The 14491-nt window shown below is 37.5% G+C and overlaps 1 long non-coding RNA gene across 1 annotated transcript; it reads right to left on the minus strand.

The window, feature by feature from the left end:
- Positions 1-2143: 2143 nt before the first annotated feature.
- Positions 2144-12636, minus strand: LOC148373396 (uncharacterized). Its single transcript, XR_015852901.1, has 4 exons — positions 12446-12636; positions 9851-9910; positions 3661-3712; positions 2144-2475 (listed from the first exon to the last, which is right to left on the minus strand). It is a non-coding gene; the product is annotated as an uncharacterized LOC148373396 (long non-coding RNA).
- Between the last annotated feature and the right edge of the window lie 1855 nt (positions 12637-14491).

Raw genomic sequence — 14491 nt, forward strand, 5'->3', positions numbered from 1 at the left:
CCAGCCTGTTTTTGAGTCTGCTAAAGCACCCCCAATTTTAACCCAACCACCCCCAAGAAAACTAAAATTACCTAAAAGGACAGGATAGGCTTAAATATGATGAAAAACGCTTGGTAAAAGAAAGAAAAAAGTAAAACAAAATACAAATTATTCGATGCCTGAAACGGTTCAGTCCATTTGATTCCTAAAACCGCTCCTCTTTGGCTTGGCTTCCCACGTCCGGTACAAGCAGGGGACCCAAATGCGAAGCGTTTCACAAAATGTTTTATTAAGGGATCGGGAAGTCAGGGCGAGAGAAAAAAGACAGCAATGTGGTGCTCGCTGGCAGGAGGAGCGGGAAGCCCTCGTAAATGAGACGTGGTCGAAGATCGGAACAGGTCATGCAGCTGGGACGGGAGACGGAGCGTGGTCAGAGATCGGAACAAATCTGGTAGCTGGGAAAAGCGGGAAGCCAGGGATCGGGGATCGATACAGGAAACAGACTTAAGATACGGGTAGACAGGACAGGAGAACGGAGCTTGGATCGGGGATCGATACAGAAAACAGATCAGGATACGGGTAGCCGGGACAGGAGAACGGAACTTGGATCGGTAATCGATACAGAAAACAGGTCTGGATCAATACGGGGGCCAGAGTCAAAAGTGCTTATCTTGCATATGCTGATGTTCGCAGACAGACTGACAAGGAGTGAACGAGAATGACGTGTTTGAATGGGGGGGAGGACTAATTAGGGAACGAGTGGCAGCTGGGATTGATCGAGTGAGCGTAGGTGAGGGCAATAGCGGCAGTAGCTCAGGAGGTAGAGCGATCGTTTTAGGATTAAGGGATCCCAGTTCGAATCCCGGCTTGTCCGTGTTACATGCCGAAGTGTCCTTGGGTAAGACACTGAATCCCCAATACCCCCAATAAGCAGGTTAGCGCCTTAGATGGCTGCACAGATTACGGCCGCTATTGGGAAATGTGAAGCAGAATGTAAAGCGCTTTGGGAAGTCATTGACTTGAAAAGCGCTATATAAATGCAGATCATTTCATCATTTCATTTCATTGGCAAATCATGACATGGCTAGAAGCAGAGTCAGTGGAGGCACCAGTGAATTACGGTAAAAGTATGTTATAGGGTTTGCAACCCTCAAGGTCAGATGACAGCTTAATCCGTAAAGCGTAAAGTGAAATTATAAAGTGTTGAATATAATGCATCATTGTCTAATACATTCTATGCTTTTTTTCCTGTACGTGTATGTGTGTTTGTGTGTGTGTGTGTACTGTATTAGAAATAAATGAGTAAAAACTGGGCATGGCATAGTAATAGTTTAAATAACCTGATGTAATGCATGAAAAACAACAACAAAAGCATCTTGAATCGTTTCAGTGTTAGGTGGTGCAAGAAGTGAGTTCAATCTCAGTTTAGCCATAAATTTAACTGTAAGCAATTGATACTTCTGAAAAAGTGGGGTATTTTTCAAAGAAGTGATTTACTGCATCCGTTACTCCTTGGACTTTGGAGATAACTCTTGCGCCTACAGGAAAAACAGCCTCCAGGGGTTTGTTTTCCTATATCCTAAGACTGAAAAGGACATTTATACCTTTATGGTAAAGGAATATAAACAAATAGTACTGGTTTCCATATTACCGGTAGCAGGAGAAGCCTCTTTATCTGACTCAGATACAGCACCTTCATCATCTGGTAGCTGTTGTTTTTTTATACAAAACGTCATTCCACTCTTCAAACATGAGCTAGAGCTAGGCATTGACATGCCAATAAAATCAACTAGATCAGTGTTTCTAAACAAGCCTGGAGTGAGATGGGCACCCCCAGGCTGCACTTGCCCATGACACACCACAGGATGTGGTGCCCCTAAGACCCAGGTGGTTAAGGGATCAGTGAACCATGATAATTCTAAAGCAAACTGGGTTGACATTTTTACAGTATTTTGTCAAATGTCTACACTGTTCTTCAAGCGATAAGACAATAATTTTTACAAAGCTTTAGGTTATGGCCTTCGCAGGAGACAATGTTTTCTATTTCAATAGATTTGATGTTCCTTCAGAGATGTTTTTTGAATTGACAAAGAAGGTGCATCAAAATAGTAATATCCTCATAACAGATGTCTTGTAATTGAAAATGACAAGTTCAGAAAACAGGTTATTTATGTTGGATTTTATTTTTTACAATCAGGCACATTACTAGTTTATTCAACTGTGTTTATAAACTCTTCAATGTGGTAAAGTGGAACTAAATAAACAGAATTCAAGGGTCATTACTCTAAAACGCTTGATCTGGCATAAAAATTTGAACCTTGTGGGTTATCTTCTAAGTGGAATTCAGGTCAAATTCTCTTTCATTTGTTGAAAGTCTCGGATTAGAGAGCGTGTGTTGGACAGAACGAAACCACAATAGTGTCCGACAGCCTCACGCACGCACTCCAGATTCTTCCCTCCTGGTTGGAATCTTGGCATGAGCTGCCATGTGCAGACCTGTCCAATTCAGTAATGAGAAGAGTAGAGAATACATTCAAAAAATTGTTCGTCATGACTGACTATATGCATCTTGATAGCAGAAGCGTTTGCTTGGACTTCAGCAGATGAAAATGATGTGTTTAGTGTTTCATTGCACAAGGTTTTCCAATTAAATTCATTATTAAAAAAAATCTGCCTCATTTTTTTAAACTTGGCCTGTGTGGAGAATATACAAAAATGTATCTGATACAACAACCACAAAATCGGGGACAGGGGAGAGCAGTGGTGGGCCATCAGGTCCTGCAAGGCCTTGTTTGCTGGCCTGAATTACATGATAATACTAATATTTTGCCAATCAATATTTTAAAATCATCTGTCAGCTTTCTTTCATTGCGTCTCCCAGATGTGTAATTTCATGTTTAAACATTTAAACAATCACATTTCAGCCATTTTTTGCTACTAGGCTTAATATTTACCTGGAGGGCTTCACAAATACTTCTGAAGGCAGTGAGACATTGAACATCATTGTTTGAGAAACTTGTTGGTTTAGAAAATCAGATTCTAAATTGGCGTCTGAGCGTCTGCTAGCGGGCGTTGGGAAACATCACCAGTTTCACAAACTATGATTGGCTAGTTGGGCAGTAATCCACCAAAGTGATTGTGGCAAAAGCTGTTAAACTTAAACATACTGAGATGCACAAGGTAATATATTGTTGTGTTGATTCAATAGAGAAAGGTCAGACAACTCTGAAGCAATCACACCTTTTGCAAGGGGGAAAGATTTTGTCTGCCACTTTCAGCCTATAAGTGAGATCTTCTGCCCGAGCTCAAGCCTTATCCAATCCTATTATCAGGCTGGGTCGGGCCTAAAATGTCAATCATTACGTTCTGATCCGGCCAAGCCTCTCTCTCTCTCTCGCTGCCTTTTTTTCTTATTACCCAGTCATCGTTGTTTTTCTTTATCTCTGTTTATACATTATTATTTGACTTAGATTTTGTAATTAAAGAACGACTTTGTGTGCTTTTCACACGCCATTCAATCCTCCCCCCTTGATCAGTCTGTACCATTCATTAATTTAGACTGGAAATGAAGGCCTTGGTGTAACATCCGCGGACAACTACTATTTATCCAATAAAAAAAAACTACATTTAGGGGACAGGTGAAAGGTTCAAACAAAGTTGTGAGAGAACTCTTAAAACAACCTGAATCTTTGGAAAAACATTGTCCATATCCAATGCAATCATGTGGAATGTCCTGAGGAAGCAGAAAGGATGAGCAAAATGAGTTAGTGATGTTGATCAAGGAGACCAAGGCAAACAAAATAATTATGACTAAAACATGTGACTGTGAGGAAGAATATAAAACAACTCCCCCTGGCACCTTCCCTTCTTCCCAATGTATTGTGAGTCCAAAATAGTTCTAATGAAAGTAAGATAAAAGCAGATAGGCGTGACGGAAAAATAAAATAAAGGCTCTTTGAACTCAGTTGGAAATTGTTAATACATTCTAAATACATAAAATATTCTGCTTTAAATTTTTTCAAGACACCTCAAAAATTCAAATGTTTCTCAAATCCTTTAAATGCCCCAGAAGGCATATGATCGGCTAAACACACAAAGAACATCTGGTCTCCACCTGTTGATGAGAAGTTTCTGTGCATAAAGCCAATTTTTCTTCATTTAATGTCTGGAGGTGAATTTCCCAATATTCAACCCTTATTTGATCCAGACAACAGGGATTTGATTCAAGATACCCGCAACGCTTGTGAGGACAAGCAAGCAGATAATGCTTGGATAACAGTGGATGACATAAACCACGAGTGCACATCCAAGGAGAACAGGATCAGTCTGTTGCTCGGTTGAAATCCCCCAAATCACATTACACTTATTGTGCCATAACTTAGACCTGATTTCAACTGGCCTTAAATCCAATCTATTTCCAGCTGCCATATTGTAAAAAAAACATTGTGCATTGTGTTCAGCATTCCGATCGACTGAACGAGAATAGTTATTTGTAAAATAAAATGGTTATAAATGTGGTATGCAATAATTCTATTTGTTAGTGTAAAATTGTTTTTCATTGTTTTATACAGGGGTAGCACGGCAGCGCAGTGGTTAGCGCAAATGCGGCACTGTTCTGAGGTCATGGGACCTTCCTGTGTGTGTATATATATATATATACACAGTGCATCCGGAAAGTATTCACAGCGCTTCACTTTTTTCACATTTTGTTATGTTACAGCCTCATTCCAAATTGTATTAATTTAATCTCTTATCTCAAAATTCTACACAAAATACTCCATTATGACAATGTGAAAACGTTTTTTTTTTACTTTTTTTGAATTTTAAAAAAATAGAAAACTAAGAAATCACATTTACATAAGTATTCACAACCTTTGCTTAATACTTTGTTGATCCACCTTTGGCAGCAAATACAGCCTCAAGTCTTTTTGAATATGATCCCACATGTTTAGCACACCTATCTTTAAGCAGTTTTGCCCATTCTTCTTTGCAATAAGTCTCAAGCTCAATCAGGTTGGATGGGAGACGTTTGTGCACAGCCATTTTCAGATCCCTCCAGAGATGTTCGATCGGATTCAAGTCTGGACTCTGGCTGGGCCACTCCAGGACATTCACGGAGTGGTTCTGAAGCCAATCTTTTGAGATCTTGGCTGTGTGCTTTGGGTCGTTGTCCTGCTGAAACATTAACCTTCGCCCCACCTGAGGTCAAGAGCACTCTGGAGCAGGTTTTCATCCAGGATATCTCTATATATTGCTGCATTCATTTTTCCTTCTATCCTGACTAGTCTACCAATTCCTGCTGCTGAAAAACATCCCCACAGCATGATGCTGCCACCACCATGCTTCACTGAAGGGATGGTATTGGCCTGGTGATGAGCGGTGCCTGGTTTCCTCCAAACATGGCGCCTGGCATTCACAACAAAGAGTTCAATCTTTGTCTCATCAGACCAGAGAATTTTGTTTCTCATGGTCTGAGAGTCATTCAGGTGCTTTTTGGCAAATTCCAGACGGGCTTCCATGTTCCTTTTACTAAGGAGTGGCTTTCGTCTGGCCATTCTACCATACAGGCCTGATTGGTGGATTGCTGCAGAGATGGTTGTCCTTCTGGGAAGCTCTCCTCTCTCCACAGAGGAATGCTGGAGCTCTGACAAAGTGACCATCGGGTTCTTGGTCACCTCCCTGACTAAGGCCCTTCTTCCCCGATCGCTCAGGTTAGCAGGCCGGCCAGCTCTAAGAAGAGTCCTGGTGGTTCCAAATGTCTTCCATTTACGAATAATGGAGGCCACTGTGCTCATTGGGACCTTCAAAGCAGCAGGGCTTTTTCTGTATCCTTCCCCAGATTTGTGCCTCAAGACAATCCGGTCTCGCAGGTCTACAGACAGTTCTTTTGACTTCATGCTTGGTGTTTGTGCTCTGACATGTACACTCAACTGTGGGACCTTATATAGACAGGTGTGTGCCTTTCCAAATCATGTCTAATCAACTGAATTTTCTGCAGGTGGACTCAAATTAAGCTGTAGAAAGATCTCAAGGATGATCAGTGGAAAAAAGATGCACCTGAGCTCAATTTTGAGCTTCATGGCAAAGGCTGTGAATACTTATGTAAATGTGATTTTTTAGTTTTCTATTTTTAATAAATTCAAAAAAAGTAAAAAAAATAAAACGTTTTCACATTGTCATAATGGAGTATTTTGTGTAGAATTTTGAGATAAGAGATTAAATTAATACAATTTGGAATGAGGCTGTAACATAACAAAATGTGGAAAAAGTGAAGTGCTGTGAATACTTTTCCGGATGCACTGTGTATATATATATATATATATATATATATATATATATATATATATATATATATATATATATATATATATATATATATATATATATATATATATATATATATATATATATATATATATATATATATATATATATATATATATAGTTCAGGGTGTCCCCATGTTTTTGGAATGTGGGAGGATATATATATATATATATGGGCAGCACGGCGGCGCAGTGGTTAGCTCATGTGCGGCACAGTTCATGTCTTGGGAACCTCTTGCGTGGGTTCAAATCCAGCTCCAGACTTCCTGTGCGGAGTTTGTATGTTCTCCCCGTGCTTGCGTGGGTTTCCTCCGGGCACTCCGGTTTCCTCCCACATTCCAAAAACATGCATTTCAGGTGAATTGGCCGGTCCAAATTGTCCCTAGGTGTGAATGAGCGAGTGAGTTGTCTGTCCCTGTGTGCCCTGCGATTGGCTGGCAACCAGTTCAGGGTGTCCCCTGCCCACTGCCCGATGAATGCTGGGATGGGCTCCAGCACCCCCGCGACCCTACTGAGGATAAGCGGTGTAGCTGATGAGATGAGATGATATATATATATATATATATATATATATATATATATATATATATATATATATATATATATATATATATATATATATATATATATATAATTAAATACATAATTAGATTTTTGAGTACAGAATTTCACATTAATATTTTATTTCTACCTTTGTATTATTTCTGATAATTAAACATTTTCATATACATACAAAATATTTTATTTTACTTTAAAAATTTCTAAAAATTCTATATTACGGGGAAAAAAATATTGGACTTTATAAGTCCAAGCTAGTGTCTAATATGTTTGGTTCTCTCTTAAAACCATAAGATAATTTATCCTAATTTATTGAAACCACAGAAAAATGGAAAGCATGCTTTATTTGAGAGGCTACAACTAGAATAAATCTAGTAAAATGTTTATAGAACGTTCTCAATGTAACCGTTCTATAAATGCAACAAACGTATGCAATGCCAAGACAAAGGAACATGTCCTCCCCCATGACAGCGAAAATGTCCTACCTAAATATTAAAGCACTAATCATATTCTATAAAATGTTTTTTGTTGTTGTATAAAGATAACCTGATTCGTATAAACTAATCGAAGTAGAAAATGAAAACCTGATAAGAAATATATGACAGGGTTACAGATTTCTACTTGACTTGTGATATTTAATCTCAATGCATTTTTTATTTAATTAATGATCTATTTACTGTATGAACTGCCAAACAATAAATGCAGCTTTCATAAAGTGTACCAATACCAAGCTTCCCCTGACAACAGCTTGTTCTGTCGTTATGAGGAACTCTTTCTTTGTCTTCTTTAATGAAATGGATGAATAACACGGAATAAACTAGAAATATTTTTAGGACCAGTAGCATGCGAAAAACCCATACTCCCTCTGACAGTCACACACTGCTGCAAGATGACTGTTATCTCATCAAGCTTTTGATTTATAGAGGTTGGCCAATATAGTTGTGCAGAACCAGGCCCAAGCCCAGCTTTCAAATTCCGTTGTGTGAAAGTCAAATGGGTTGGCAGGCCATCTATTTTGCCCTCTCCAAAATTCGCTTATCTTCTATGATGATTGCTCATTGGTCATCTTCCTGGCATAATTAAATCTGAAATTAAATGTTGATGGTTGGTAGCCATATACATTATTGTTTGCCTTAGGGCAGTGGTGTCAAAGTCATTTAGCCCGATTGCTATATAGTAGGAAAAGCATTTTTATAGGGGCCAGACTAATAAATTAATAGCCTAAAACGTGTGCCGGGGGTCTTTTTGGAATCGAACAATTAAATTAGGATTCATTAATGTAAGATTGGGATATACAATTATTATCAAAATTTTTTCCCTTTTTTCCCCTTCACTAAGATTAAATCTCTTGTAGTATTTATGAACTGTGCATTTAAAAAACAACAACAATTGAATAAATTTCCACTACTGTATATTTAACTCGGGGAAACTCATGAAGCCTGGGAACTGACAAAAATAGCACACAAACACTAATTTATATGACTTATTTAATGATTTCAATGTATTTCTGCTTTTTATTTTTTAATGAAAATCTTTACCTGGATTTGGCAACTTGGCTGTTAGAATTCATATATATATATATATATATATATATATATATATATATATATATATATATATATATATATATATATATATATATATATATATATATATATATATATATAAAAAAAAAATTTTTCTTTTTTTTTTTTTTTAAAGCGCGATAGTTTCTCTAAACCTCTGCAAAGACACCCAGGTGCTATTTCTTTGAAAAACTTTGTATTTTTCGCATGGCCTTAAACAGTGTGTCCAAGCCTTTTTTTGTTTCTTCAGTGAAATAAAAACGGGATTGATTGCCTCAGTGTTCTCTGGTTGCTTAATGGTATTGTGCAAATAAAGCTTTGGGAGTGGCGTTTAGCTTTGGTGACTTCTAGTGGACATATTTAAAACAGCATGTTATTGTTCGACACTCATTTTTCACTTGAGCTTCACTCATCATTGTCCCAGGGGCCACATAAATGTCATGATTACTGATGCGAAGGACCTGTGCCCGCTCCTTTGGCGCCAACTGCCTCAGACTCTGATTGGCTCCCTGTCACCATGTAAACCCCCGTGTTTCTGTCACTGGTTGTCAGTCCATCTGCGAACCTCAGTTCACGCTAGGCAAGCTTTTCGACCCTGACTCACTCCTGTTATGGAACCCGTCTGTTTCCCGGCTTCGACCCATTTTCTTATCTTGACCAAGTTTTTTGCTCTCCTGTCTTGGCTAATGACCTGTTTTTTACCGCTCCCGACACCACCCTCGCTCGCCAAGGAAATACCACTCCCGCGTCTAAGCAACCTGCTCCCCGCGACTAGCGATCTCCAGATCGTGTGTACAATCCTTTCCCTTCTTACCCAATAAAACTAAGAGAAACGTACGCAAGTGGGTCCCGTCTCTGTTCTGGTCCTGACAATAAAATAATATGGTGGGTACATATGGCCCCCACGCCATGAGTTTGACACACATGCCTTAGTGGTATGCTGTACCAATAAATAATTTCCTTAACTTTATCTTTTGTTGGTGAACAAAACCGATTGAGTCCACAAAAAGAGATGTAAATAAAAAAATACAAAAAATAAGCCAATTCAATAAGCCTCTAAGTGATGATGATGATGGATTGTTGTTCACCCTCTGAATCATTTAGTGTTCGTAGAGTTTCAGCCAGTGCATAAAAGAATAATGTGGGACAGGCGTCTTTGAGCTTTTTATGCATCTGTGCATCCGTAATATGCTCCATTGCTCCACTGCTCCACTTTCTGCCCTTGTCTGGAGGCCCTTGCAACCTGTGTAACCAGCCACCCACAATCTTGTATTGCACGTATAAAACGTATGTTATTCTAGGAACTCCCTATTTATCATTTCAATTCTTAGTTATGCAGTGTCACTTTATTCCTGTTGCATTTACTGTCCAAATGTAACAATTTTTATGGTTAATGTTTTTTTTAACCTATGAGTAATGCTCACCATCATTTATGATTGTCTGCACTTCGGTTGCTCTTCTCATATGGCTCCTCTTCTTCTTGCCTGTGCCCAATCATAAGAATATTTATATATCAACTGAACAACAATACAGCAACAGACACAGTAAATGGATAATGCTTTATATCCTTCAGAAGAGTCTTTCTAAAAAAGTGGGTCGGGACCCAAACGTGGGTCAGTGACCCGTTTTCAGTGGGTTGTAGGCATTTGCCTTGGCCAAATAACGATGGAATAAGAAAAAAGAAAATAACTAAGGGGCATTTAAACACCTTATGATGACAATTATTCACTGCAAATGCGAGTTGACACATGCCATTTATCAACACAGAAAAAGACAGATAAAGTTTATTTACACATATTGAGCATGGTCAGAGGTAGATACAACAAAGAATATTTTAGATAAGGATTTTATTATATTGAAGACTGTTGAGGTTAAAGTTTAGTAGACATTCGAAATAAGAGAGAAAACACCAATTCATTTTGGATAAGCAAGAAGAAACATAGCAGTGAGCAACTTCAAATAAGAAATTCCGAACTGGTCTTTATTGACTTGAAAAGCGCTATATAAATGCAGCCCTTTACCATTTAACTGTTCAAAATGACGTCACATAAGCTCTTTTTTTAATTACATAGCCTATGTTGCTAAAAGCCGAAACAGTTAATAATAGTCAAACAAACAAACAAAGTGTCTTTAATTATAATCATGACTTGTAATGGCGTTGGGAAGGTTAGTGCGAATAGTTTTTGTAATCCATTATGCCTAAAAATTATGTTTTACCTTGAAATTATGTTTTAACTAACACTAGGCGGGGACGGAGAATCACAGTTTTGCTTATCTTAACGATAATTATCTTACGTTTTTACTATATTTTGAATGTATTTTTTAAGAAAAATATGACAAAAATACAATAATATAGTGATCATATCATTGTTAATAATAATGATAATTTGGGATGCACAATAACTATTGGAATGATTGTCATCGGACTGATAAGGGCGAATCATAACTTCAAGTTATCGTCTCAACAGCAGAAAAAAAAACAAAATATAAGGCCACTTTAAACCACTTCAAACATTATAATCAATCAGCTGTCACTAATTGTTAAAAAGATTTCAAGCACTTTTGTTCTTCATTTTTATATTTTGATTTTCCCGATTTTTATGGAGTACCACAAATTGGTCTAGTCTTCCTTCTAACTCTCCGTAACGAGCGTGTGGCATTGGAGATTCATCCATTACTTTGAGCATCACTCTGTCAGAATGAAAGTTCTGAACTTTTCTTGACGATAGTGAGTTTTATTTTTACTTATAGATTTTATTTTTCTGGCACTCCCACTTGGGAGTTTTTGACATCTCCATGCCAATTCTGCATACACGTGTCTTAAGTTAATAGTGACGCAATGTGTTGTACATCTGTACTGGACATTTGTATAACCATTCCTTTTTTGTGGTTTAAACTCATTTGGCATGTCATCACTGCCATAAATTTGTCAATACTATAGGTAAATACTAAAGAAAAAGGATTGACTGATTGATAAAGTCAAGCTGCAGTCTGTAAAACATTTCGGAGACATTTTTACCTGAGCTGTATAATTTTATTTTAATTGGAAACCAAATTAAAGACACACACACAAAAAAAACATTCAGTTTTGAGTATTTCTCTTTATTGTTTTCCAAATATAGCACACAGTTAAAAAAAGGTGATTGGAAATTGTTATCAGTCTCCAGAATCAGGATGTTTTTCATGCATCCTTTAAAATAGTAATAATAATAATCATCATCATCATTATCATCATCATCATAATAATAAAACTTTTTACTACTTTTATCAACTGGATATTTCGCTGTATGTTTGGGGGCTATGGTACCATTGGCTAGCTTTTCACCACTCACCATGACACAACTGCATTGGTTTATTTACTTACCTGAAAGAGATTAGAACTCGAATTAGAATAGATTAGTTTACTTTATTTCCTCACTCCAATTCTCTTGCTAGTACTATGACACACTTGCTTAATTCTTTTATTTGCTTTTAATCATTGCTTGAGTCCAGATTTTGTCTTGGGTTCATTTCAAATGTGTTCTTTGCGGTGTGTAACTGTGCAGCTAGCCACAATTATGCTAATGACCATGCCACATGACACATTTGTGCACACGTACTGTATTCCATTTCTCCTAGTGTAAAGCAACAGTACCACGGCACAGTCATTGAGAAACATTACTTTTGTGAATGCTTTGCTTAAAAAGTCTAATTTTATCAATGTTCTGCTGCCATGTGACACTTTTTGTAAGTGCTTGAGTAATGTGAGCTGATAAGGTTGCACTTTGAGTCTATTAGGATATTCATGCATACATGACCCACCCATTACCAGAATGGTGCAACTTAATACTCACATTATTGTTAATAATCCTGAAATAATTACAGGAAATTGCTCTTAAGAATGCCTTGAGTTAAATCCTAGATATCCTAATAGAATCCATCCCCTATAACAAGATAGCACTATATCAAACTACAGTACCTGTATTTTTTGTCAAAAAGTATTTACTCTAATCAGGACACTTCTAATCACATTTACTTACGGATTGATTTTACTGGAGAAATAATGTCGCAGGACGAGACCGATGCTGGTAAGGACCATCATTGTGGTGCACATGACCCTTATCCAAGGATCTCCTGATGATTAAAATGGTGAAACCTCTGCTCCCATTGGAAGCATAGAGTTGAACCAGCAAAAGTTTGTGGTGTAACAGTCAGACTATTCCTGTCTTTCTTTGCCTGTGACTCTCGATCGTGAAGATTAGCTCAGAGGATTAGCTGGGATCAAGGAGGGGTTGGATCTGGCTGGCAGCACTACGATGCAAACAGAGCCTGCTGTGGGCTTCTGTTCTAAAAACAACAATCATCAGATTTGCAGCACAGCAAATCAAACCCACTTGGGAATTGTGTTTTTTTTTTCATGCCGTGGGTCTTTCTTCTAGGGGGTGTTAAATTGATGATCTGATATTTTCCCAAATTCTATCGTTACAGCAGTGTGACTGATGGTTTGGCATGTCTTTCTACATTCCTGATATTGCATGTTTTAATCTTTACTCTGTCCTCCAAATGGTTTATCAATGTGAATAGCTATTTTTCCTAATTAGGACAGTTAAGTCTGTGATTGTTGGGCAACCAGTTTAAATAGTTTACATCTTTTTATTTTAATTACATAAAATAAGTTTTGCCTCCAGATCTCTTGACAGAATAAGTACAGTACTGTGCGACGTGTTATGGCACTATGACATTGTTTAATCAATAGTTTTTGGAGAATGTTATTGCTTTAAAGGAGCTGCACGGAATTTGGAACTTTGTTAACCTCTGCCGTCATCTCGTGGCTTAAAGCATTGATCGCAGCCCCAGTCAGCTCGTTTATGATGCACGTGCAAGTATGTGCATTTCTTAGATGCAACCGTATCAAACTCTTCTTTTTTGTGGTTTAGGTTGGCATTTGGACTCTATTTGAAGCAGGCCTTTTCTTACATTCAATATTTCCTTGCTACACTGACAAATTGAAATTTAAAAAAAAAGAAAAAATTGGGAACGAGCATGACCTCACCCTTCAGCCTTCCCCTAGCCTTCATTCATTGAACCTAACCTATTCCCTCCCAAACAACCCTCATAAAAGTAAAATAAAAGAAGATAGGAAAAGCTGTAAAAAATTAGAAGGGCTTTTTTAACTCAATGGGGCATTATTAATAGAGAAAATGTTCTTCCATGAACTTTTTAGGACACCTTAAACAACACACCCTATCTTTACGGGAGCCACAATCAACTGAATGAACATTATGGAGGTAAATTTTAGAAATTGAAAAATACAATTCTTCAACAAAAACCCCATCAACTTGTTGTTAAAATCCATTGCACCCATATCTATAAATTCCAACACAACATTGTGCTCTAACCATCACCCACTCCCATCTCATAAAAACAGCTGGGTGCACACATTTGTATGCACAGCTGTGGGGACCATTCACCACGAGTAAGTATTCATTGCCATACTTGCATTAATATGATACCATTTATGTTTATAAAACTAATTTGAAAAATTTAGTTTTAAAGAAGTACTTAGATCTCCAACATCTGAGACATTATTTTGAACAAAAAAAAAACAAAAAAAAAACAAACAGGCATTGAAATGCCAGTTTTTCTTTAAATATTGGAAAGTTATGACTGTATGTTTGGTTGTAGAACACAACACGAGTCGAGCGTAGAATGCCATTGAAAGCTTTGCCTCGGAGAGGTACAGTATGGTTTTTATCAAGAGGGTCTTATCTGGGTGGGAATATTCTTCACCAAAAGTCCTTTTTTTTCACAAGAAGAGACCAATGCGTCAAACATAAGATACGATGGTTTAATGCTTATAGTTTTTTTGTGAAAGGACTTACAATTCTTTAATATTTCTGTTTCAAGACATTTTTTCATCCATCCATCCATTTTCTGTGCCGCTTATTCTTCTAGGGTAGTGGGGGTGCGGCCATATAGAAGAGGTGTCCCAACCTATTCCTCTGAGGGGCACATTAGAAATAATTAAGGATAGAAGAACAATTTTAATTCTATTTCCTTTTTTTTTAATTTAAGAAACACTCCAA

This window comes from Urocampus carinirostris, chromosome 1 (assembly GCF_059441175.1).
Source record: "Urocampus carinirostris isolate Australia breed hairy pipefish chromosome 1, RoL_Ucar_1.0, whole genome shotgun sequence".
Taxonomy (NCBI): Eukaryota; Metazoa; Chordata; class Actinopteri; order Syngnathiformes; family Syngnathidae; genus Urocampus; species Urocampus carinirostris.